Genomic DNA, 27741 nt, shown 5'->3' on the forward strand with positions numbered 1-27741 from the left:
CCGGACTTTCCAAGTGGTTATCACTTATCGAGTGGATAAAGTCCGCGGTTTTGGTTGTACACCATTAGTCCTTACTACTTGAAACATCATTGAGACTCTATATGCTAGTACTGTGCTTTGACTCGTTTACCGACTCTATTGGGGTCATCAGGTGTCGGGATTGGGTACAGTTACAACACATATAGGAGTCGATGTGTTGTTGTCAAGGATTCACCACATACTTGCGAGTGTGGATATCCTATGCGATCTGAGGAGATATTAGTGTGACGAATCTCTGGCCAGAGTTCATGGTGTGTTTTAAGAAATGGTTTCTTAGTAACACATGCGATGTCACTATTTGATCTTCACGATGTATTGCATAGTTATCGAATCTCGAACAACTCTCGATATACCAATGGTTGTTGATTCGATCGGGATATATGGATGAAGGGACCGTACTGTACGCTAACCAAAATCTATTGTTTCTTGCAGGCACTATCAGGGATACCTAGGGAATCATGGGGCGATGTTGCTAGGCGCTCTTACCATGATTCGATGGGCAAGTCGGAAATTGTTGTTCCGAGTCACAAGGAGTTGTGAGCCCACGGCTAGCTGTATCCCTGAACCATTGAGGGTCACACAGAGTAATGGATTTTAATCCCCGTTGAGATAGTTAAATTTAAAGAGTTAAATTTAATGAACAAAGAAGTTGGACTTCTTATTTAAGAGTAGAGGAGTAAGATTTCCTAAAATGACATAGGGATGGGCATTTTTGGAAATCACTGAATTCGGATTCAGAAAAATTTATCTTGACTTTAAAAGGTGCAGAAATGGTTTCTGTGCACATTGGTGAAATCGGTTTATCAATCGGAGTCACGATGAATTTTATATTAATTTCTGAATATGCGGGCTTTGCTTGTCGGGCTTGAACTTATGACTAATGGGCCCTAAGCTGTTAGTGGCCTGCATTATAAATAAGTTATTGCAGTACAGAAATTAGACACAACAGGTCACAATTTTCTAAAAAACCCTATTTTTCTCTCAGTAGTGGCCGCCCCCCTTCTCCCATCTGCTCGGAAAATCCAGTCTGTGAATTTTGAATTGCAGTCTGGTTTAACGGATCAAATTCGTTAATCTCTTCGTAGAAACTTCTGATAGATTTTCTAGTGCAATCTATCAGAGGGATTAAATATCCGTTCGTGGACCTGATTGAAGAACAGTTCATCCATCAGTTCCAGGGATATACAACAAGAGCAGAGCAATCTGTTGGTGTCCATAATCTCGCTTCGAGATTGGAGGTAAAAATTTATAATCGTTATTTAATTTTTACACACATACAATTTAATCGTAAGGTTGATACCCATTATGGAATCGTTCCATATAAAATTTTAAACTTCCGCTGCACCGGGTATCAATCCTAATTGATCTGATCGCCGCGTTCTCCAACACCCTGGTATGTAGCACGCTGTGCCGTCGCTTCAGGAGGTGGCTCCCATACCAATATACCAGTGGATATGCAGATCCCAAATCGATGGAAGTCCATCCACTAATAGGATAGGGTACAACCCTACTAATATACATCTCGAAGGAGATAGCTCAATATGCAGATGAATGCAGCATAAATCAATGGCATATAAATCATGCAGTCACATAATACATGCATACGCAGTCAGGATATCTCGAACAGTACTATCGTACCTAACACCAAAGTCTGAACTAAGCTAAAAGAAGACAACCCCTATCTGCCTTAGGTCCAAGTCCCGACCCGACCTGGTCTCAAGACTGACCCGACCTGACCTCTCCCTTCAAGCCCGACCTGAACTACTCCTGGTCAAGCCCGACCTGAACTGCTCCTGGTCAAGCCCCGAGCTACTCTTTTCCGAACTCCCGAGCTACTCTTTCACGAGCTCCCGAGCTACTCCTTCGTCCGAGTAGAACTAAGAAGTGAGATAAAATGGTGTAAAATGACCGAACCCTCAACTCCTATTTATAGAGGATGAGCTAGGACAGGTGTCAATCGAGTGCATGACACCTAGCAGGACACTAATCGTGTTTTAGCTCCAGCCACGTGTCCATTCCCGACCGGAATACCATGTGTTCTTCCCATGACCGAACACTACCCTGGCCTTGCACATCACTTTCTTGAGCACCCTAAGCCCCGACCCGAGCCAAGCACAAATACATTCCCGATCCCTAGCTCCAAGCCCGAGCTCTAGCTCAATGCCCGAGCTATTGTTCAACAACCATGACCGACCCGAGCTACTCATGACCGACCCGAGCTACTCATGTCATGTGTTCTTGATCTTAACTTGTGCTCTTGTTAATAAAATATAATTAACCAATTAATCTTATAAATTGGAACTGGGATACTACATTCTCCCCCACTTAAGATATTTTGTCCTCGAAATAAGATCTTAAGTACTGAATGTAAAACAAGATACAAACGTTCCTTTATTCAAACTGAAAATTTTACAACATAAAACTGAATACAATAGAATCAAAACAACTCAAGATGTTCTGAACGCATCCTGCTCTCAAGCTCCCAAGTGGCTTCTTCAGTTCCTCGACGCTGCCACTGAACTAAAACCAAATGAATGACTTTATTACGCAAGACCTTATCTGTTTGAAAACGGTGTTCAGATCAATCAGAATTGATACCCGGCGCAGCGGAAGTTTAAAAAATTTATATGGAACGATTCCATAATGGGTATCAAAACTTTACGATTAAATTGTGCGTGTAAAAATTAAATAACAATTAAATTTTTACCTCCAATCTCGAAACGAGATTATGGACACCAACAGATTACTCTGCTCTTGTTGTATATCCCAGGAACTGATGGACGAACAATTCTTCAATCAGGTCCACGAACGGAAATTTAATCCCTCTGATAGATTGCACTAGAAAATCTATCAGAAGTTTCTACGAAGAGAATTAACGAATTTGATCCGTTAAACCAAACTGCAAATTCAAAATTCACAGGCTGGAATTTTTCGAGCAGAGAGGGGAGAAAGGGGGGCGGCCACTTTTTAAAAACACAGCTAGGTTTTTTCAAAAATTGTGAGCCTCTGTTGTGTAATTTCTGTATTGCAATAACTTATTTATAATGTGGGCTGCTAACCGCTTAGAGCCCATTAGTCATAAGTTCAAGCCTGACAAGCAAAGCCCGCAAGTTCAGAAATTAATATAAAATTCATCGTGACTCAGATTGATAAACCAATTTCACCAATGTGACAGAAACCATTTCTGCATCTTTTAAAGTCAAGATAAATTTTCTGAATCCGAATTCAGTGATTTCCAAAAATGCCCATCCCTATGTCATTTTAGGAAATCTTACTCCTCTACTCTGATATAAGAAGTCCTACTTCTTTGTTCATTAAATTTAACTCTTTAAATTTAACTATCTCAACGGGGATTAAAAATCCATTACTTGTGTGACCCTCAATGGTTCAGGGATACAGCTAGCCGTGGGCTCACAACTCCTTGTGACTCGGAACAACAATTTCCGACTTGCCCATCGAATCATGGTAAGAGCACCTAGCAACATCGCCCCATGATTCCCTAGGTATCACTGATAGTTCCTGCAAGAACCAATAGATTTTGGTTAGCGTACAGTACGGTCCCTTCATCCATATATCTCGATCGAATCAACAACCATTGGTAAATCGAGAGTCGTTCGAGATTCGATAACTATGCAATGCATCTTGAAGATCAAATAGTGACATCGCATGTGCTACTAAGAAACCATTTCTTAAAACACATCATGTACTCTGGCCAGAGATTCGTCACACTAATATGTCCTCAGATTGCATAGGATATCCACACTATCAAGTATGTGGTGAATCCTTGACAACAAAGAATCGACTCCTATATGTGTCGTAACTGTACCCAATCCCGACACCTGATGACCCCAATAGAGTCGGTAAATGAGTCAAAGCACAGTACTAGCATATAGAGTCTCAATGATGTTTCAAGTAGTAAGGACTAATGGTGTACAACCAAAACCGCGGACTTTATCCACTCGATAAGTGATAACCACTTGGAAAGTCCGGATAAGGTAGTTCGATCATTCATCGTATGAATATCCATTTGCATGCTTTGAACATCTCTATGTTCCATACCAATGAAACGTGGTACTCGGCATCGCAAATGCTAGTCTCAATCTCGAGCGATCCTTATCCTTATTAACGGACGGCTCAATCGACTAGGAACTGTTTAGAATATACAGTGACTATAAGATGTGTTTCATGATAGTCATCCCCATGTACTACCACATCTTACATACACTATAGTATATTCAAGGTCTTTATCAAAACAACAATAAGATATCACAATATAACAATATGAAGTAAGATAAAGTCATTGCCATTATAAAAGTGTAAATTATATTAAACAAAAGATTGTTTATACATAGAGTCATAAAAGCCCTTAGCCACAAGTTGGCTCAACACAAATCCACGTTGAGTTCATGCTCCAACACCAAATCAAGCGTTACCAACTTCTGTATGAGCCAAATCACTCGTACCCCATGATCACGGACCAAAGTTCCTTCACGCATACGACACATCATTAGCTCTTTTACAGTAGCGAACCTTTCAGCTCTCGATTGAGCCCCAAAAAGTTCCTTGAGTTGTATGTGAATGTCAGCAGCATTCACGGTGTCCTCAAATCGCCTCTGGAGTTCATCAGACATCGAGGCTTGCATATAGCATTTGGCCTTGATATCATGGTCCCACCATGTATCAAGTTTGGCCAACTCTTCCGGACTTATGTCAGCTGGTGCTTCCTTCGGAGGAGATTTTTCTAACACGTAGAGCATCTTCTCCGAGGTCAAGACAATCTTCAACTTACGGAACCATTCCGTATAGTTTGCGCCAGTCAGTTTATTTTGTTCGAGAATAGAGAATAGTGGATTGCGCGAATTCATCTTTATGAAATACTGAAAAGAAACAGAAAATTATCAGTGATTGTTTAATTAATTTACTAAGACATAAAATAGCGGAAATTTATTTTATGAATCTCACTCCCACTATTTTAACGATTTCACTACCCTCTAGTGAAAACGGGAAACTGTTTTCCTTAGTGGGAACATGGAGTCCAATTGACAAACTATAGTCCCGAATAATATCAGCCAACCATAATTTTCAAAAGGTAGAGCCCAATTGCTTCAAAAGCAACCTCCACGTTTTTACCTCATGTCCAATAAGGGCCCAATAATATGACGCCGTTTATTGTGACATGTCAAGATGACCCATCAATATTAAGTTGTGATGGACGGTCGTCATGTGGATCCCCCAATAATATGAGTTGATCCCATGGGAGTTCCACCCAACTTACAACATTTGTCGATCCAATGTACAGCTTTCCGACGAACGGGCCCCCCCAATAATATGAGCCGGACCGTATCCGCGGGTAGCATCTCATACATTGATCGTTGATGGAAGGTAGGAACATTTAAACAATTTTAAATTTCCTTTATTTATCTTGATATCAATTTTAAATCATATTTAAAATGAGGGATTTTAATTTTGAAAATTTGTCTCATCATTTAAAATTTGTATGCTTGCGGGATTCATACAATTTAGTCTAAAACATGCATACAACGATAATATCATATATTATATCGGATGATCGATTCCATTTCTAATCGACCCTTGGTTGTCAATCATGAGTCTAAGTCCAATCCTAGGTAATATGCAGGTATGCAATGCAATCCTATTACATTGAGCTTCCAATTTACATTTATTCTGTCTTTATTGTCTGATGGGCCTTCCTCCATCTTCAAATCTTCATCTCCCACTAAGTCTAATTTATTTACAATAAATAACTATGACAAGTAGGGGATACATTTTAAGGGGTGCGAACGGGCCATAAACCAGGCCCACTTTTATTACATATGACAATTCATATTGGGCCATAAACCAGGCCCATTAATAAATCCAACAACAATAAAAACAAATGTAAATTCCTAACATACACCTACAAAATTGGTAATGGCAATCGATCATCCTTATCCAATATTATTTAATTCAAAATTAATTTATTGGATAACATGCAATGGCAATTTAAATTAAAAGGATAAAATCATATTCCATATATAAAATCTTATTTTACATACAAAATCATATTTTATCTTTTTATCAAATAAAATCATATTTTACATATAAAATCCAATTTTATACATAAAATCATATTTTACTCAATTTTTCCATAAGATCATATATTATCATCAATTGTACCAAAAATAATTAATTTCATAAAATCTGATTTAACGGATAAAATCTATAAATTTTCCAAAAATTCAAATTTATCCAAAAATCAATTTTAAAATTTTCGGACTTGAACAATTCGATCTGACGCCTCGTGGACCAATCAAAAACAATTTTCGATCGGACCAAAAATAGAATTTTAACATATTAAAATTTTAATTTAAAAATAAAAATTAATTTTCCCGGGCCGCCCGGGACGCTCCCGGGCAGCCCGCGCCCCAAAGGGGCTCGGGCCGGGCAGCCCGTCGCTGCCCCTAGGGCAGCGACGATCACTGCCCTGGGCAGCGGCTCTGATACTTTTATTTTAAAAAAATTTATTTTGTTTCAAAAACCGAGGCTTAAAAATTTTTGTACAATCGCTTGATCTGAGCAACCTGGCTCTGATACCACTGTTTGAAAACGGTGTTCAGATCAATCAAAATTGATACCCGGCGCAGCGGAAGTTTAAAAAATTTATATGGAACGATTCCATAATGGGTATCAAAACTTTACGATTAAATTGTGCATGTAAAAATTAAATAACAATTAAATTTTTACCTCCAATCTCGAAACAAGATTATAGACACCAACAGATTACTCTGCTCTTGTTGTATATCCCAGGAACTGATGGACGAACAATTCTTCAATCAGGTCCACGAACGGAAATTTAATCCCTCTGATAGATTGCACTAGAAAATCTATCAGATGTTTCTACGAAGAGAATTAACGAATTTGATCCGTTAAACCAGACTGCAAATTCAAAATTCACAGGCAGAAATTTTTCGAGCAGAGAGGGGAGAAAGGGGGGCGGCCACTTTTTAAAAAAACAGCTAGGTTTTTTCGAAAATTGTGAGCCTATGTTGTGTAATTTCTGTACTGCAATAACTTATTTATAATGTGGGCTGCTAACAGCTTAGGGCCCATTAGTCATAAGTTCAAGCCTGACAAGCAAAGACCGCAAGTTCAGAAATTAATATAAAATTCATCGTGACTCAGATTGATAAACCAATTTCACCAATGTGCACAGAAACCATTTCTGCATCTTTTAAAGTCAAGATAAATTTTTTGAATCCGAATTCAGTGATTTCCAAAAATGCCCATCCCTATGTCATTTTAGGAAATCTTACTCCTTTACTCTGATATAAGAAGTCCTACTTTTTTGTTCATTAAATTTAACTCTTTAAATTTAACTATCTCAACGGGGATTAAAAATCCATTACTTGTGTGACCCTCAATGGTTCAGGGATACAGCTAGCCGTGGGCTCACAACTCCTTGTGACTCGGAACAACAATTTCCGACTTGCCCATCGAATCATGGTAAGAGCGCCTAGCAACATCGCCCCATGATTCCCTAGGTATCACTGATAGTGCCTGCAAGAACCAATAGATTTTGGTTAGCGTACAGTACGGTTCCTTCATCCATATATCCCGATCGAATCAACAACCATTGGTAAATCGAGAGTCGTTCGAGATTCGATAACTATGCAATGCATCTTGAAGATCAAATAGTGACATCTCATGTGCTACTAAGAAACCATTTTTTAAAACACATCATGTACTCTGGCTAGAGATTCGTCACACTAATATCTCCTCAGATTGCTTAGGATATCCACACTATCAAGTATGTGGTGAATCCTTGACAACAAAGCATCGACTCCTATATGTGTCGTAACTGTACCCAATCCCAACACCTGATGACCCCAATAGAGTCGTTAAACGAGTCAAAGCACAGTACTAGCATATAGAGTCTCAATGATGTTTCAAGTAGTAAGGACTAATGGTGTACAACCAAAACCGCGGACTTTATCCACTCGATAAGTGATAACCACTTGGAAAGTCCGGATAGGGTAGTTCGATCATTCATCGTATGAATATCCATTTGCATGCTTTGAACATCTCTATGTTCCATACCAATGAAACGTGGTACTCGGCATTGCAAATGCTAGTCTCAATCTCGAGCGATCCTTATCCTTATTAACGGACGGCTCAATCGACTAGGAACTGTTTAGAATATAAAGTGACTATAAGATGTGTTTCATGATAGTCATCCCCATGTACTACCATATCTTACATACACTATAGTATATTCAAGGTCTTTATCAAAACAACAATAGTATATCACAATATAACAATATGAAGTAAGATAAAGTCATTGCCATTATAAAAGTGTAAATTATATTAAACAAAAGATTGTTTATACATAGAGTCATAAAAGCCCTTAGCCACAAGTTGGCTCACCGGGCACCCACTCTTTCATTATCCTTATGCTCCAGGATACGAATAGGTCACTCCACGTAAGTCAAATCGGTATCCACCTGAACCTCAGACGGTTGAAAAATCTGAGACTGATCCGCCACATACCGTCGCAACAAAGATACGTGGAACACGTCGTGGATACTAGACAGATACAGTGGCAAGGCTAGACGATAAGCCAAATCTCCAATGCTCTCCAAAATCTCAAACGGACCGATAAATCTGGGAGACAACTTGCCCTTAAGGCCAAATCTGAGAATTCTGCGAAAAGGTGACACTCTCAGAAATACTTTCTTCCCAACATCGAACTGCAAAGGCCTACGCTTGGTATTAGCATAGCTGGCCTGACGATCCTGTGCAGTCTTAATCAGTTTCTTGATCTGATCAACAACATCCGCTACCTGTTGGACTAACTCTGATCCCTCAGCCTGTCTCTCCCCCACTTCTTCCCAGAAGAGTGGAGTACGACAACGTTGCCCGTACAACGCCTCAAAAGGTGCTATACCAATACTAGTATGATAGATGTTGTTGTATGCGAACTCAATCAAAGGCAAATGATCTTGTCAGGCTGAACCAAAGTCCATAGTGCACGCTTGAAGCATATCCTCCATGTTGTCAGTGTTCTGCCTTGACCTAATGATACACCAAACATATAGAAGCATACTAATACACATTTTTCTTCATTCCTTTACACCAGAAAGAACCTCAGACGCAAATCTTTCTACACCGAAAGGATTCACATACTTTATAACTAACACTAGTCATAACACCTATGACAACGTCGTTGTCCACAATTCTTGATTTCCTGAATCCCTCAGGTTCTATTTTTGGAAATATCAATACAATTATTCTGTTGATTAACAAATCGATTAGTGCAGGATGAACAAAACTGTTTCATCCCTCTTAGGCAATGTCCTTAACCCAATAAAACCTAGCAAAAACCCCTGAATCGATCTCATCGATTCAGACTTATCAATGCATATCCATTAGACATCCTGAAAAATCAGTGGCAACAATCTCACTGGATCTGATAACCTTAGATCTCAGCAGCTATCCTTTTTCCATGTCTAAACACTTGATGTTATCCTAATAGTATTCATTAAAATTCAAACGCTTGCTAGATCAATTTTTGACACTGAAGTCTCAGAATTACTGCAAATCATTCCTGAGAACTGAATATCTAAGTACTCTACTCATCTTTTCAGTCTATCAAAAAGTGAATAATTCTAATCATTCTTTATGCAAAAGAATATTTAGCTCCCCCATCACGGGTTATAACATCTGTATCAACCTCAGACAAATAATTGCAAATAGTCACTGGGCACCAAACATGCACCAGTTTAACTGACCATTTCAAAATATACATGAACACCTAAGTGTTCATCTTTCTACTATCCAAGTGAATTCTTATATTGTCACATCCATGCTGTGACTTAGTAGGCTCATGACATCTGTCAATAACAATCGAGTATATTTTCAAGGTTATCAAACTGATACAAAATTATACTCTAACGTAATTGTTACAATTATCCCTAGACTTAGTAAATTTCCATCCCCTTCTGAAGTAGAAAAGACTTCCAGAATATTAATGGAAATACACTCTCCCACGTCTATCGTTGATCACAGTTCACATTTCTCAATATATGTCATCACAGTGCCCTGATAAAATTTTTATTAGATTGACAATCCATCAATCAAATTCCAATTCTTACAGGAAACTTCCTTAAGTAAACTAATCACTTAGAATTTCATGTTTATCTCGTAATCAATATACTGATCACTAATATACCTCTGATAGAATCAAACAATACTGGAAAAACCTCCTGGTTTTCCCCCAATATCATGTGCGAGAACTACTCGTCCAGAATATTCACTTGTCAAGGAATCCTTTCCAAGACTATTCTGTCCATGGAAAACCAAAGTTTGTATCTCTGATAAAAATAGACAATAACTCACCACAATCCCTTTGGCACTAATCCAGCACCAAATGCAATTCCAGAAGACTCAAATAAATCCTGAATATTTTCCTGATAGTTATACCCATTGCTATGACTGTACATACAACGAGACTGAGGTAAGCCTTCCTATAATGCCAAACTGGAACAAAAGAATCCTTCCAGAGTATGCCAGCATAAGGTCGCACTTACTATACCATCTCGGAACCCGACAGTCAAGAGCATCCTGACATAACTCATCCCCGAGTCTCTGACATTATGAAATATTCCTATCTGGACCAAAATCACTGGTCAAGGAAAATTATCTGTAGAGGCACAACTCAAATCCCGAGTTTGTAAACATCTTATAATTAAATCCTGTTGAATATCAATTCAATTAATCTTTGAAATCATAAATCTAGATCAAAACTTATCTACTCAGAACAATTACTTGTCAAGGAAAAATCTATTCCAAGACTGTTTTGACAACGGAACATCTGTATCTCAAACAGAGGATAACTAAACCTTGATACCATACCTGGTATCTGTCCTATCCAAAGTCATACCCTGCTGTGACAGTTCCAAATTTCCAGACTGAGTAGCCTTCCCTATATAGTCTATGGAGCACAAAGGCCTCCAAAACAACGTCTGAAGTAAGAAAACTTCTAGAGTAATACCGACTAAGGGTCGCTCTTCTCACATCTAGTACTGATCACAATCCACAACTCTTGGTATTACTTAGTCTGTCATCCTGATGAAAATCCATTACCACTAGGTAACAACCTAAAAAGATCAAAACAACCAACTGTTCTAAATAAATCTGTCTAGAACAAACATTCATGCATCCTGATGAATCACATCATCTCTGAAAACACTTGGTTTACTAGAATATTCTAGGTAAAACATCTAGAACTATTCATTGAAAACATGCAAAATCCCAAGTACTCATTAAAACAATGATCAGTCTTTTATTCAAAATAACCAAGTTAATCTCAAAGATTACAACACTTGAACCACAAATCCAGGTTCTAATACAATCTTTATTACAATCCCATGTAATACACAACTTAATCAAAAGATTACACTGAAAGATGTACAATACAATAATAACTGAGTACATCAAATACTGAAATCTTTAATACATCTTATTACAACTGAAATAATGTTTACAACCAAATACAGTATTTAAATTCATGCGGAAGTCTTTCATTCCTTCTACTGATCTTGAACGTGAAGTTTCCCGTCTGCTACTCATGTCAGCAGAACTTCTACCTCACAAGATTTCAAAGAATAAAATCTTGCAAATCTACCGGATCCTTCCAATATTGTTGGGTTCCTTATCTGGTAGATGAGACAAGATTTTCCCGTCAATCTCTCCAACTACTAGAGGAGAGTCTTCCGGGGTGGCTTCCTTGGTCGACTCAGAATGGATGACTACATGTCACACATTCCTTTCAACCTAGAGAAGCACCTGGCGTTGAAAACTGGATCTTCTCTACCAGCTCCATCCTTTTGGGATCCACATAATACGAACTTCTGCTGCCAACCTTGGCAATGAAGATCTTGGAAATGCCTAAACATCTTGCTATTCCAATTCCTGATAATGCTATCAATATTGAATCCAACTTGTAACCCTACAAAGGATAACCCAAAATCAATACTATGTCCTAAAGAATCTTATTGCATGCTTTGATACCAGTGATAAGTGTATTTTATACACTTAATTTATATGTAGTGACCCTTACCCGGATCACCTACTAAGCAGAACATAGGCATGCAATTAACTTAATAAAACAGATATCAGAATAAAACTGCGGAAACCATAAATAGTTTACAACCCCAAGTAAAGGAATCTGTAATTTATCCAATAATATACAACCAAATCGAATAGCTGTATAAACCCAAACAACAGTAGTAAAACCTAAGCGAAGCTCCAGCTGGCCAACCACTGACTAGCCCCTCCTAGATCCACCCTCCTCGTCCAATCGCAAACCTGCCCCATGGAATAGGGTGTCCAGAAAATACAGAGTACGAGACGTGAGCATAAAACGCTCAGTGCGAGAGTATGAGTATACATGCATGCAAAGTGAACTCCCTATAGACTCGAGGTCAAGGATCAGATAACAGAGACAGACCGGGCCCTGGTATGTAGCACGTTGTGCCGTCGCTTCAGGAGGTGGCTCCCATACCGAGATAACCGTGGATACGCCGGACCCCAAATCGATGGAAGTCCATCCACTAACAGGATAGGGTACAACCCTACTAACTGACATCTCGAAGGAGATACAGCAAGATGCAAATGAATGCAACATAATATCATGGCATATAAATCATGCAGTCACATAATACATGCATACTCAGTCAGGATATCTCGAACAGTACTTTCGTACCTCAAAACAGTGCAAGCTCTACCAACTCTAGGTCCACGCCTATAGTCTGCTCTACACTGCCAAATGATACTACTATCATTAAAGTGCTCTAAAAGCCTTAACTAAGCTATTGCATACTCCTAAATATTTATAGGAAGCAAAAGCTATATCTTCGTTCGTCGTTAGCCCTTTGATGTCGATGCCTCCAGAGCTTGGGCACAACTCCGCTACGACTACCGAATGCCTTGCCGACCTCCGGACCAAGCCTAAGAAGACTAGAACAGCTCCAAAAGGACTAGAAGGGAAAGGAGAACTCGGAATTGGCAAATGAAAGTGAAGTCTCGGCCTTCTATTTATAGACAACGATCGGAACTTCCGATCCTTGATCGGAACGTCCGAACCTCGATCGGAACGTCCGATCCTGTCATCAGAGCTTCCGAAGATCCTGATCTGCCACGTGTCAAAATATCACTTGTTGACTCCGGATAGGGGTGATCGGAGCTTCCGGTCCTGATCGGAGCTTCCGATCCAACCACACGTCATGCCTGACGTAATAACATCGGTGCCTCCGATCGCTCATCGGAGCTTCCGATCCTGTTCGGAGCTTCCGATCGTGCCTTCGGAGCTTCCGATCCGTCCGATACCCAATTCAATTAATTAGCATTAATCCTTTAATTACTCAATTAGGGTACGGGCTACTACATTCTCCCCCACTTAAGATATTTCGTCCTCGAAATCAGATCTTAAGTACCGAATGCAAATACAGAAATCAGAAACATTCTTTATTCAAATCAAACATTTACAGAGTTTGCAACTGAATATAACTTAAAGAATGAAATCAAAACAACTCAGGATGGTCTTTACGCATCCTGTCCTCAAGCTCCCAAGTAGCTTCCTCAGTGCCTCGGCGCTGCCACTGAACTAAAACCAAAGGAATGACTTTATTCCGTAAAACCTTATCCTTATAATCCAGGATACGAAGAGGTTTTTCAACATAAGTCAAATCCTTGTCTACCTGAACCTCAGACCGCTGCAGAATATGAGATTCATCTGCCACATACCGTCGTAACAGAGATACGTGGAACACGTCGTGAATACTGGATAGGTGCGGTGGCAAAGCTAGTCGATAAGCCAAATCGCCAATGCTCTCTAAGATCTCAAACGGACCGATAAATCTGGGAGAAAACTTGCCCTTAAGGCCAAATCTGAGAATCTTGCGAAAAGGCCAAATCTTCCCCGACCTCGAACTGCAAGGGCCTACGCTTGATATTAGCATAGCTGGCCTGACGATCCTGTGCAGTTTTAATCCGTTTCTTGATTTGATCAACAATATCTATCGCCTACTGGATAAACTCCGGTCCCTCAGCCTGTCTCTCCCCCACTTCTTCCCAGAGGAGTGGAGTACGACAACGTCGCCCATACAACGCATCAAAAGGTGCCATCCCAATACTAGTGTGATAGCTGTTGTTGTAAGCGAACTCGATCAACGGCAAATGATCCTGCCAGGCTGAACCAAAATCCATGACGCACGCTCTAAGCATATCCTCTAACGTACGGATAGTGCGCTCTGACTGACCATCAGTCTCCGGATGATAGGTTGTACTCAAACTGAGAGTAGTACCCATCGCACGCTGAACACTCCCCCAGAATCTTGAAGTAAACTTGGGGTCCCGATCGCTGACAATGCTCACAGGCACTCCATGAAGTCGGACGATCTCCTGAATGAACATCCGTGACATGCGATCCACAGAGTACTCTCGGCTATAAGCAATGAAATGTGCTGACTTGGTGAGTCGGTCCACCACCACCCAGATAGCATCACAGTTCCTCGGGGATACCGGCAAATGGGTCACAAAATCCATTGTGATAAACTCCCATTTCCATTCAGGAATAGGCAGACTGTGAAGCAATCCTCCAGGTCTTCGGTGCTCTGCCTTGACCTGTTGACACACCAAACATCTCGAAACAAACTGATAAACACTGCGTTTCATTCCCTTCCACCAGAAACGAGTACGTAGATCCTTGTACATCTTGTTGCTCCCAGGATGAATACTCAACTTAGTGCGATGTGCCTGAGACAAAATCTCCTCTCGCAACTCTTCATCCTGCGGAATCACAAGCCTACCAGACAAACACAGAAAGCCATCTGACTGATAATGAAATCCAGACGAGCTACCCTCGTTAGCTAAACGAGCCTAACGCTGGGTCTTCGAATCAGACATCTGAGCATCTCGGATCCGCGAATACAAGGCTGGCTCAGATAATATCGCAAACATCTGGATACTCTGCATAACTTTCTTATGCTTAAAGGTATAACCTGAAGTACAACAGTCACTGATCGCACTAGACATCGAACAAATCTGAAGTGCGGATAGTCGCACCTTGCGACTCAAAGCATCAGCAGTGAGATTAGCAGCTCCCGGATGGTACTTAATCTCGCAATCATAGTCCTTAAGCAAGTCCATCCAACGTCTCTGCCTCATGTTCAACTCCGCCTGAGTGAACAAATACTTGAGACTCTTATGGTCGGTGAAGATCTCAAATTTCTCGCCATACAGATAATGACGCCAGATCTTCAATGCGAACACAATTGCTGCTAACTCCAAATCATGGACTGGGTAGTTGTCCTCGTGAAGCTTCAGCTGTCTAGAAGCGTATGCGATCACATGCCCATTATGAGTCAGGACATAGCCTAACCCCTGAAGAGAAGCATCCGTGTAAACTACATACCCTCCAGATCCTGACGGTAATGCCAACACCGGCGCAGAAGTCAACCGCCGTCGAAGCTCACGGAAATTCTCCTCGCACTCGGAGGACCACTCGAAATCCACACCCTTGCGGGTAAGCTGCGTCAACGGTCGGGCTAACTGAGAGAAGTTCAGAATGAAGCGACGATAATACCCTGCTAGACCCAGAAAACTACGAATCTCAGCAACTGTCGTCGGACGCGACCAATTAAGTACCGCTTCAATCTTGCTTGGATCGACAGATATCCCCTCCCTGGATATGATATGGCCCAGAAAGACCACTCTATCCATCCAGAACTCACACTTGCTCAGCTTGGCGTACAACTGCTCATCTCGAAGAGTCTGCAGTACCAACCGCAAGTGAGAAACATGCTCTTCCGTATTACGTGAATACACCAAGATGTCGTCAATAAAGACCATGACAAACTTGTCCAAATACTCCCTGAAGACGCGGTTCATCAAATCCATGAATATAGCCGGCGCATTAGTCAAACCAAATGGCATCACTAGGAACTCGTAATGCCCATAGCGAGTACGAAATGCAGTCTTGGCTACATCCTGATCACGGACTCTCAACTGATGATACCCAGATCTCAAATCAATCTTGGAGTAAACTGACGTGCCCTGCAGCTGATCAAACAAGTCATCAATACGAGGCAACGAATACTTGTTCTTCACAGTGACTCGATTCAGCTGCCGATAGTCAATGCACAGCCGCATCGACCCATCCTTCTTCTTCACAAAGAGAACAGGAGCTCCCCTAGGAGATACACTAGGACGAATGTACCCTTTGTCCAAAAGATCCTGTAGCTGATTCTTCAACTCACGCATCTCTGACGGAGCCAGACGATACGGTGCTCTAGAAATAGGCGAAGTACCCGGCATCAACTCTATGCCAAACTCGACTTCCCTAGCAGGAGGAAAACCCGGAATCTCATCAGGAAATACATCTGGAAATTCATCCACAACAGGAATGCTCTCTATCCCAATACTCTCAGTGGACAAATCAACTGCATAGATAAGGTAGCCTTCCCCGCCAGACTCTAGAGATCGACAGGCTCTCAAAGCTGATACCAAAGGCATCGGGGGTCGCGCTCCCTCACCATAGAAAAACCAGCTCTCACTCCCCTCCGGATGAAAGCGTACTAATCTTTGATAGCAGTCCACTGAAGCTCGATAGGTAGTCAACATATCTATTCCCAGAATGCAATCAAAGTCGTCCATCGCCAGGACCATGAGATTCGCTAACAGAATGTTCCCTTCGAACTCTAAAGGACAACCCATCACTAGATGCTTAGCCAAAGCAGATTGGCCCGTCGGAGTAGAAATAGACATCACTACGTCTAGTGCAATGCATGGTAACTTATGCCTCTTAACAAAACGTGCAGAAATGAAGGAATGAGATGCACCAGTGTCAATAAGTACAAGAGCAGGTATATCATAAAGCAAAAATGTACCTGCGATGACTTTCTCATTCTCCTCCACAGCCTGATCATGTCTCAGGGCAAACACCTGGCTAGAAGCTCGTGGCTTCAAATGAGAACTCCCAGCAGATTGTCCCTGCGACCTCTGCTGTACGGTGGCCTGAGAACCCGATCCTAAACCAGAACCAGAACCGCCTCCCCCAGACAGTGGACAATCCCTCCGGATATGACCAGTCTCTCCACAACGGAAACAAGCTCCAGAAGCTCTACGACACTTGTCGGATGGATGGTTCTTTCCACAGTGATCACACTTGTCCTTCTTACCAAAACGGACAACACCTCTAGAACCAGAGGAAGAAGAAGATCCAGACTTCTTGAAAGTTTGGGCACGGGGACCCAAAGAACTAGCAGGTCTCGACTGAGATAAAGACTTGTTCCGCCGAATGCTGTCCTCCGCCTGGTGACAACGGCTCACCAAACCTTCGTAGGACATGTCGTCGCCAACTGCCACACGGTCATGGATCTCAGGGTTAAGGCCCTGAAGGAACAGATTATACTTCATCTCTGAGCTATCAGCAATCTCGGGGCAATAGGATAGCAGATCAAAGAACCTCTGCTGATACTCATCGATAGACATGGATCCCTGTCGCAGACTCAGTAGCTCGCCTGCCTTCGACTGACGGAGTGCAGAAGGAAAATACCGCTTTTGGAAAGCTGTGCGGAACTCGGCCCAGGTGGCCACTCCTCTCGCCGCAACAAAAGGTTCAGAAGTAAACCTCCACCACCTGCGTGCACGCCCATCCAGAAGATAGCCAAGTGTCTCCACCTTCTGCTCCTCGGTGCATTGGAAAGTCTGAAAAGTCGTCTCCATGCGGTCTAACCAGTTCTCGGCATCACCCCAACGCCCACCAACACTGCCATGAGAACTCTGGTCGTCACGATTTGACATCTACAAAAATACCTCAAGATGAGACTAAATCCCAAGAAATCTTTTGCATGCTCTGATACCATAAATGTAGTGACCCTTACCCGGATCACCTACTAAGCAGAACTTAGGCATGCAATTAACTTAATAAAACAGATATCAGAATAAAACTGCGGAAACCATAAATAGTTTACAACCCCAAGTAAAGGAATCTGTAATTTATCCAATAATATACAACCAAATCGAATAGCTGTATAAACCCAAACAACAGTAGTAAAACCTAAGCGAAGCTCCAGCTGGCCAACCACTGACTAGCCCCTCCTGGATCCACCCTCCTCGTCCAATCGCAAACCTGCCCCATGGAATAGGGTGTCCAGAAAATACAGAGTACGAGACGTTAGCATAAAACGCTCAGTGCAAGAGTATGAGTATACACGCATGCAAAGTGAACTCCCTATAGACTCGAGGTCAAGGATCAGATAACAGAGACAGACCGGGCCCTGGTATGTAGCACGCTGTGCCGTCGCTTCAGGAGGTGGCTCCCATACCGAGATAACCGTGGATACGCCGGACCCAAATCAATGGAAGTCCATCCACTAACAGGATAGGGTACAACCCTACTAACAGACATCTCGAAGGAGATACAGCAAGATGCAAATGAATGCAGCATAATATCATGGCATATAAATCATGCAGTCACATAATACATGCATACTCAGTCAGGATATCTCGAACAGTACTTTCGTACCTCAAAACAGTGCAAGCTCTACCAACTCTAGGTCCATGCCTATAGTCTGCTCTACACTGCCAAATGATACTACTATCATTAAAGTTCTCTAAAAGCCTTAACTAAGCTATTGCATACTCCTAAATATTTATAGGAAGCAAAAGCTATACCTTCGTCCGTCGTTAGCCCTTTGATGTCGATGCCTCCAGAGCTTGGGCACAACTCCGCTACGACTACCGAATGCCTTGCCGACCTCCGGACCAAGCCTAAGAAGACTAGAACAGCTCCAAAAGGACTAGAAGGGAAAGGAGAACTCGGAATTGGCAAATGAAAGTGAAGTCTCGGCCTTCTATTTATAGACAACGATCGGAACTTCCGATCCTTGATCGGAACGTCCGAACCTCGATCGGAACGTCCGATCCTGTCATCGGAGCTTCCGAAGATCCTGATCTGCCACGTGTCAAAATATCACTTGTTGACTCCGGATAGGGGTGATCGGAGCTTCCGGTCCTGATCGGAGCTTCCAATCCAACCACACGTGATATTTTGACACGTGGCAGATCAGGATCTTCGGAAGCTCCGATGACAGGATCGGACGTTCCGATCGAGGTTCGGACGTTCATTTGTGCAAGATGTATGAATTACTCCTTATTGTTGAATTCTTATCCTTCATTTGTAGCCATGAGCCAGGCCTGACATTATAAGCTTATTAAGTCCTATTGACCGAGTCTCAGTTGCCCAATATACTAGTGGAGAAGAGTTGCGAGAATTTAGCCTATGGACTGTTGATTGATGCTTTTAATAATTATGAATTTTGATCTAAACACTTACACACTATCATTCGTTGCATTTACCTAATTGTAAGTGTTTTTGATTAATATCTTATTTTTGATCCTATTGCTACCTTGAAAAGACCTCATGATCTATGAATGTTTGAATTGAACTTGGATAAGGGTGTTTGAACTTGAGTTGCGGAGATTGTGAGTTTATGCGGTTATTTTGTTATGACTGAAACTTTCAAGTGTTAGTAGGTTAGATGAGATTGGATTTGAAAATTCTTTGAAATCATTATCGAGGCCATTGTTCCATAATATTTCTTGACTATTCTTGTGAGTTTATGATGATTTGAGTTTTTGGAAGTTATTTTTTTGAATAGTTTTTCTTGGGACTAGCAAAAGTCTAAGTTTGGGGGTATTTGATAAGTGTATTTTATACACTTAATTTATATATGCTTTTAATTGTTAATTGCTTGTTTCGAGCAGATTTATGTGGGTATTTTGTTGTTTTTGTGTTTGTAGGAAATTATGGAATTTATGTGGAAAAGGAGGAAAAATGAGAAAAATGAGATTTGAGAGAAAAGAATTAAAAGAATAAAACGGAAGAAGAAAGAAGAAAAGTAAATAAACGTACAGACAAAAGAAAGGAACAGTGATGGGCCATCTTATTGGGCCAAAAGATCAGCGCTTCCCATTAGCGCTCAAAGAGAGCTATCGCGCAAGAATTTTTTTGGCGTGAGAAACTTGAGATCAGAGGGCTATACGCGGGCGCGTGAATTCTGAGGCGGGCGCTTTTCGCGAAGTCTGAGTTTGGAAATTTTAATCGGAAGGAAATTTTTATAATTTCTTGGGCTTTTGAATGGGCTTTTTGAGACACTATAAAAGGGAATTTTTTCATCAGATTTGAGAGAGCCGCCACACACACCATACGCATATCAGAGAAATATTTGATCGTTGGAATTTTCTGGAGATTTTCTGGAGCTTAACTGAAGAACGAAGACGGAGTTTGATAGTCCGGACACGGCGTTGATGACAGATTTGTTTCTTATCTTTATTTATTTAATTCTGAATATGTTTGGATTTATGATTTATTGTTTTCAGAATTTTATTATGAACTAATTTTTATAGTCTAGAGGTCGGATGGAACCTGGTGTAGAAACTTTCTTGAATTCTTGATTTTATTGAATTGAATTTCTTCTAGATTAATTGTTTTTTCTAGAATTGATTGTCTTTTCAATTATCTGATCAATAATTGATTTGTTATATTTATTTGAAATCTGGCACTCGGGAGAGGAGATTTTGAATAGGACATTAGAAATTACACTGTTAATTGTTTATCTGACTCGGGAGAGCTTATAACTTTAACAGAGCTTTTAAAGAGAACATTGTTTTGTGATAGATCACTGCGATAAATTCTTAATAGGGATATTGGAATTGAATTGTAGTTGATAAACATTATTTATTGCTCGGGAGAGGGAAATAATAAACGTAAGTGTTCTTGGTTATTAATTGATTGGAATTCATGAAGATTAATTAATTAGGATTGACTGTTGTTGAAACCAGTTGAAATCTATACCTCTAGATCATTTTTCTCTGATTGATTTTAATCTAAAAGTTGTGTGCGTGCTATCAAAATTTCACTGATTATTTATTTTTATTGCAAAATTCTTGATTATTGATTTTCTAGATAAAGTTTAGACTATTTTAATTACAAGTACTGAAGATTTTCATTTTACTCCCTGTGGGATCGATATCTGATTTTAATCACTATATTAAAACTTGACACTCGTACGCTTGCGAGTAATTTTCACAATAATTTTTTGGCGCCGTTGCCGGGGAGTAAATTTGATTATATTTTTTTAGTCTTGTTACCAATTAGTCTAGATTTTAATTTAGAGTTTTTTATTTTATTTTTTTAGTTGCTAATTAATTTCTTCATATTTTTAATTGCAGTCTATGCGACGATCTCAAAGTTCTAATTCTCTCCTTTTTGATCCGAAGATCGAGCGCACTGCACGTGCTTTGAGAAGAGAGAGAAGAGAAGAAATTAATAACATGGCTGAAGAAGAACAACAACAAGCTCCCTTGGTGCCAATTAGAGATCACTTTCGGCCGACGATCCAGGCTCACTATTCTGGAATCGCTCGTGGAACTATCAATGCAAACAATTTTGAGCTAAAGTCGTCCTTGATCAACATGGTTCAACAGAATCAATTTAATGGGAGCGCCACTGCCGATCCTCATCTACACCTATGCACCTTCTTGGAGATAACGGATACGGTAAAAATAAATGGTGTGTCTGAGGATATTATTCGCTTACGCTTGTTTCCGTTTTCTCTCAGGGATCAAGCCAAAAGTTGGTTGTAATCACTGCCGCTTGGAAGCATCACTACTTGGGAGGGGATGGCAGAAAAATTTCTTGCAAAATATTTTCCACCTGCCAAAACCACCCAACTAAAGATCGAGATCAGCACCTTCCGGCAGATGGACACTGAATAGTTATACGAGGTGTGGGAAAGGTATAAAGAATTATTAAGACGTTGTCCTAACCACAATTTTGCAGATTGGGAACAGATCGAGTGGTTTTACAACGGACTGAATGCTCCTACAAGGATGAATGTCGATTCTACTGCTGGAGGCACCATTTTTGCTAAGGACCATGTGCAGGCTTATGATATGTTGGAGGAGATGACGGTCAATAGTTTCCAATGGCCATCTGAGCGTATAGGAGTAAAGAAGCCGGCTGGAGTGTATGCTGTGGATCCTCTCACATCCATCACCGCTCAATTATCTGCACTGACTACACAGGTAGCTTCTTTGAATAAAATTAATGTTGCAGATTCAACTCGAGTTGAAGGATCACATACACCAGAGGAGGTTAGTTATATCAATCCTAATGGATACCGAGGTTATGGAGGCTATCGAGGTAACCCTGTCCCAAATACTTATCACCCCAATTTGCGGAATAATGAAAATTTTTCTTATGCTAACAATACTAATAAGGGTGATAGTAAGTTGTCTTTGGAGGATGTTTTTAGTACCTTTGTGCAGGAATCAGGTAAGAGAATGGCGAGAACTGAGTCTCGCCTTGACAGCTTGGAAACGCACATGGCCAACATGGGCGCGGTATTGCAATCCATGGAAACCAGCATAGGGCAGTTGGCGAACGCACTGAAGGATAAGAACAGAGGATAGTTTCCTAGCAATACTGAATTGAATCCCAAGGAACAGTGCAATGCTATCACGTTGAGGAGTGGGAAGCAAATAGATAGATAAGAGTGCCAACCTGAGAGCAAGATGCCTGAAAAAGCTGTAGTTGAAGAGAAGGAAGTCGAGAAGAAGGAGCCTGAACTGGAGCCGAAACCGATGTACAAGCCTTCACTGCCCTACCCGCAGAGGTACAAGAAGAAAGCATTGGACGAGCAGTTCTCCAAATTCTTGGAGATTTTCAAGAAAATTCACATCAACATCCCCTTTGCTGATGCTTTGGAGCAAATGCCGAACTACGCAAAATTCATCAAGGAGATGATGTCCAAGAAAAGGAGACTGCTAGAGAACGAGGTGGTCAATTTGACTGAAGAGTGCAGTGCGATGCTGCAAAAGAAGATGCCACAAAAGCTTAAGGATCCAGGGAGTTTTACTATTCCTTGTTCTATTGGCTCTTCTTATTTTAATAATGCACTTTGTGATTTAGGGGCCAGTATTAATTGAATGCCATTATCTATTTACAGGGCCTTGGCATTGGGAGACATGAAATCAACTAAGATTTCATTGCAATTGGCAGATAGAAGCATTAAATATCCACTAGGAATTGTTGAAGTGGATAAATTCATCTTTCCAGCGGATTTTGTGGTATTGGATATAGAAGCAGATCATGGTGCTCCGCTCATTTTTGGGAGACCATTCTTGGCCACGGCGGATGCAAAAATTGAAGTGATGAAAGGGGAGTTGTCGATGGGTGTGGAGTACGAACGAGTGGTCTTTAACATATTCACAAAAGAATCTAATCCACCCATCGAAGAATTATGCTTAATTGAACCGGTTGTGAAGTTGGAGAGCTGTAAAAGAGCTGATTTTGCAGTTGATTCATCGAAGGAGAAAGCGCCAAATTTACTACCAAAGAAAGCCACGAAGAACAAGAAAGCAAAATTTAAAAGACGGTTCGTGGAATTTATTTGGCGAGTGAAAGAGAAAGGGAAGAATTAATCCGGAGAAAGTCGGGCTGACGACTATAAACCAAGCGCTTTTTGGGAGGCAACCCAAAATCTTTATTTTTTGCTTTAATTTTTCATTTTAGTTAATTAGTTAATTTTTGTTTTTTAAAATGCATATTATTTGAGAATTTTGGAGGCCTGATATTACAAAAATTTTAAATTTTTTAGGATTTTGACTTGTGGCAGCGGCTTATGCGTGCTTGCCCAAGATTTGAGTCGCCCGCTCAAGATTTTGGAGTTGATAACAGAGGCTCATGCGCGCCCGCCTCACCTCTACGCATACTTAAATGCACAACACATGCGCTATCGCGCTCACCATTCGCGCATAACTCAGCGCTATCGCGCATCACCTCCAAGCGCCCCTTTCTTGCGCTATCGCCCTTCCCATTAGCGCCTCCCATAGCGCGAACGCGCTTCCCAGCCCACCATCAGCACTAGAATGAAGCGCCATCGCGCTCCAAGCTTCCCGAACAGCGCATCTTCTCATCCCTACCACGCTCAGTTCAGCAACTCCCAACAGCAATCGTTGCATGAACCAGCTGCTCTTTCCCTGCGCAAACAACCACCATTAGCGCCTCACCCCACTTCCATGAGCTAACAAGATTTCCAGCTGCTTCACCTCCTGAAATCGCGCAGCCAACATACCAAAAACACTTGAATTCATGCGACAACGAGCATCCACATTAGCCTCTCACTCTTGCTTCAACAGCATCTGATGCTTGCCATGCCCCGCACTCTTCTTATTATTCCATACATTAAGCGAGTTATTTTGTTTTGATTGCTTCGGGATTTCATTGTATATTATCTTATAGTGTGCATGTCTCCTTTTCAGGTTGAATTGAACGTTCATGTCGTTCTCATCTCCAAATCACCTCTCAAATGGTTTTGCGGCTGCGAGTTATTTTAATGGAAATTTTGATAATACCGAGTACTGATGCTCGGTGTCGAAGGTACGAGTCCCTTGTTCATTTTCTTTATTTTTAATCATTAGGGACAATGATTATATTAAGTTTGGGGGGATGAATCATTTTGTGCAATGATTTAGTTGAGTAGTTGAATTTTATTGTGTGCTTCATAGATAAAATTTTTGTTGTTGAGTTGAGTTGAGTTGAAAAGGAGTCAAGAAAGAAATGGATGCATGGCTGATGAAAATATTTTTTGTGCTATAACTGAAATTCATGATTGTCTACCTATCTGACAAATATTTTTGAAAAAATGGAACCAATTGGATGAACAATTTCCTATATACTCTATGATTAATACTTGAATCTGATTTTTGAGACATACAGACATAGATATGATTGAGGCATTGTTTGGAATTTTTGGGCCTAATTTTCATTGAAAAATTTATCCTTAGTTTCCTATTTGAGCTAAACGTTTATGAGTATATTGAGGTACGAGAAAATCTGAAATTTTTGTGAAAATCATTGTTTACTGCTGATGATTGTTCTTTTTCTGCAGTGATTTAATTTGTATGATTTAATTGTGGATTGATACTTGTCTAGAACTAGTTCAAACACTCTTCGAGGCGCAATACGGGCAAAACTGAGATTAGGGATGATTTAGGCGATTTTTATGAATTCGTTTGAGCCTTTCAAGCTACCTATTTATATATGTTATCCCTAGTACCTTGTTTGAGCCTAATTGAAAATCGAATGGCATGCGTGTAAACGTGTGATAAACCCCCATTCGTCATTATTTCAAGGTCCTACATTGACTACCTAATTAGCCTAAACACTAATTCCTACCTTTAAGGGAGTAATTTGAATGCTAAAATGTTAGATGCTCCTAGTTTTATATGTCAAAAATTGAATGGTGTGGTGGATGAGTTGAAAAGAAAAGAGGTAGTAGAAAAGAGTTGAAAAAAATTTGTGAAAAGAAAAGTTGTGAAAGAAGTTGAAAAAAGTTGAAAAAATCAACGAAGTGAAGAAAAAGTATAAAATTGTGAATGAAAAGGAGTCAAAATTAGATTTGTGCATAAGTATGAATTACTCCTTATTTTTGAATTCTTATCCTTCATTTGTAGCCATGAGCCAGGCATGACATTATAAGCTTATTAAGTCCTATTGACCGAGTCTCAGTTGCCCAATATACTAGTGGAGAAGATTTGCGAGAATTTAGCCTATGGACTGTTGATTGATGCTTTTAATAATTATGAATTTTGATCTAAACACTTACACACTATCATTCGTTGCATTTACCTAATTGTAAGTGTTTTTGATTAATATCTTATTTTTGATCCTATTGCTACCTTGAAAAGACCTCATGATGAATGTTTGAATTGAACTTGGATAAGGGTGTTTTGAACTTGAGTTGCGGAGATTGTGAGTTTATGCGGTTATTTTGTTATGACTGAAACTTTCAAGTGTTAGTAGGTTAGATGAGATTGGATTTGAAAATTCTTTGAAATCATTATCGAGGCCATTGTTCCATAATATTTCTTGACTATTCTTGTGAGTTTATGATGATTTGAGTTTTTGGAAGTTATTTTTTTGAATAGTTTTTCTTGGGACTAGCAAAAGTCTAAGTTTGGGGGTATTTGATAAGTGTATTTTATACACTTAATTTATATATGCTTTTAATTGTTAATTGCTTGTTTCGAGCAGATTTATGTGGGTATTTTGTTGTTTTTGTGTTTGTAGGAAATTATGGAATTTATGTGGAAAAGGAGGAAAAATGAGAAAAATGAGATTTGAGAGAAAAGAATTAAAAGAATAAAACGGAAGAAGAAAGAAGAAAAGTAAATAAACGTACAGACAAAAGAAAGGAACAGTGATGGGCCATCTTATTGGGCCAAAAGATCAGCGCTTCCCATTAGCGCTCAAAGAGAGCTATCGCGCAAGAATTTTTTTGGCGTGAGAAACTTGAGATCAGAGGGCTATACGCGGGCGCGTGAATTCTGAGGCGGGCGCTTTTCGCGAAGTCTGAGTTTGGAAATTTTAATCGGAAGGAAATTTTTATAATTTCTTGGGCTTTTGAATGGGCTTTTTGAGACACTATAAAAGGGAATTTTTTCATCAGATTTGAGAGAGCCGCCACACACACCATACGCATATCAGAGAAATATTTGATCGTTGGAATTTTCTGGAGATTTTCTGGAGCTTAACTGAAGAACGAAGACGGAGTTTGATAGTCCGAACACGGCGTTGATGACAGATTTGTTTCTTATCTTTATTTATTTAATTCTGAATATGTTTGGATTTATGATTTATTGTTTTCAGAATTTTATTATGAACTAATTTTTATAGTCTAGAGGTCGGATGGAACCTGGTGTAGAAACTTTCTTGAATTCTTGATTTTATTGAATTGAATTTCTTCTAGATTAATTGTTTTTTCTAGAATTGATTGTCTTTTCAATTATCTGATCAATAATTGATTTGTTATATTTATTTGAAATCTGGCACTCGGGAGAGGAGATTTTGAATAGGACATTAGAAATTACACTGTTAATTGTTTATCTGACTCGGGAGAGCTTATAACTTTAACAGAGCTTTTAAAGAGAACATTGTTTTGTGATAGATCACTGCGATAAATTCTTAATAGGGATATTGGAATTGAATTGTAGTTGATAAACATTATTTATTGCTCGGGAGAGGGAAATAATAAACGTAAGTGTTCTTGGTTATTAATTGATTGGAATTCATGAAGATTAATTAATTAGGATTGACTGTTGTTGAAACCAGTTGAAATCTATACCTCTAGATCATTTTTCTCTGATTGATTTTAATCTAAAAGTTGTGTGCGTGCTATCAAAATTTCACTGATTATTTATTTTTATTGCAAAATTCTTGATTATTGATTTTCTAGATAAAGTTTAGACTATTTTAATTACAAGTACTGAAGATTTTCATTTTACTCCCTGTGGGATCGATATCTGATTTTAATCACTATATTAAAACTTGACACTCGTACGCTTGCGAGTAATTTTCACAATAATTTTTTGGCGCCGTTGCCGGGGAGTAAATTTGATTATATTTTTTTAGTCTTGTTACCAATTAGTCTAGATTTTAATTTAGAGTTTTTTATTTTATTTTTTTAGTTGCTAATTAATTTCTTCATATTTTAATTGCAGTCTATGCGACGATCTCAAAGTTCTAATTCTCTCCTTTTTGATCCGAAGATCGAGCGCACTGCACGTGCTTTGAGA

This window comes from Henckelia pumila, chromosome 4 (assembly GCF_033568475.1).
Source record: "Henckelia pumila isolate YLH828 chromosome 4, ASM3356847v2, whole genome shotgun sequence".
NCBI lineage: Eukaryota > Viridiplantae > Streptophyta > Magnoliopsida > Lamiales > Gesneriaceae > Henckelia > Henckelia pumila.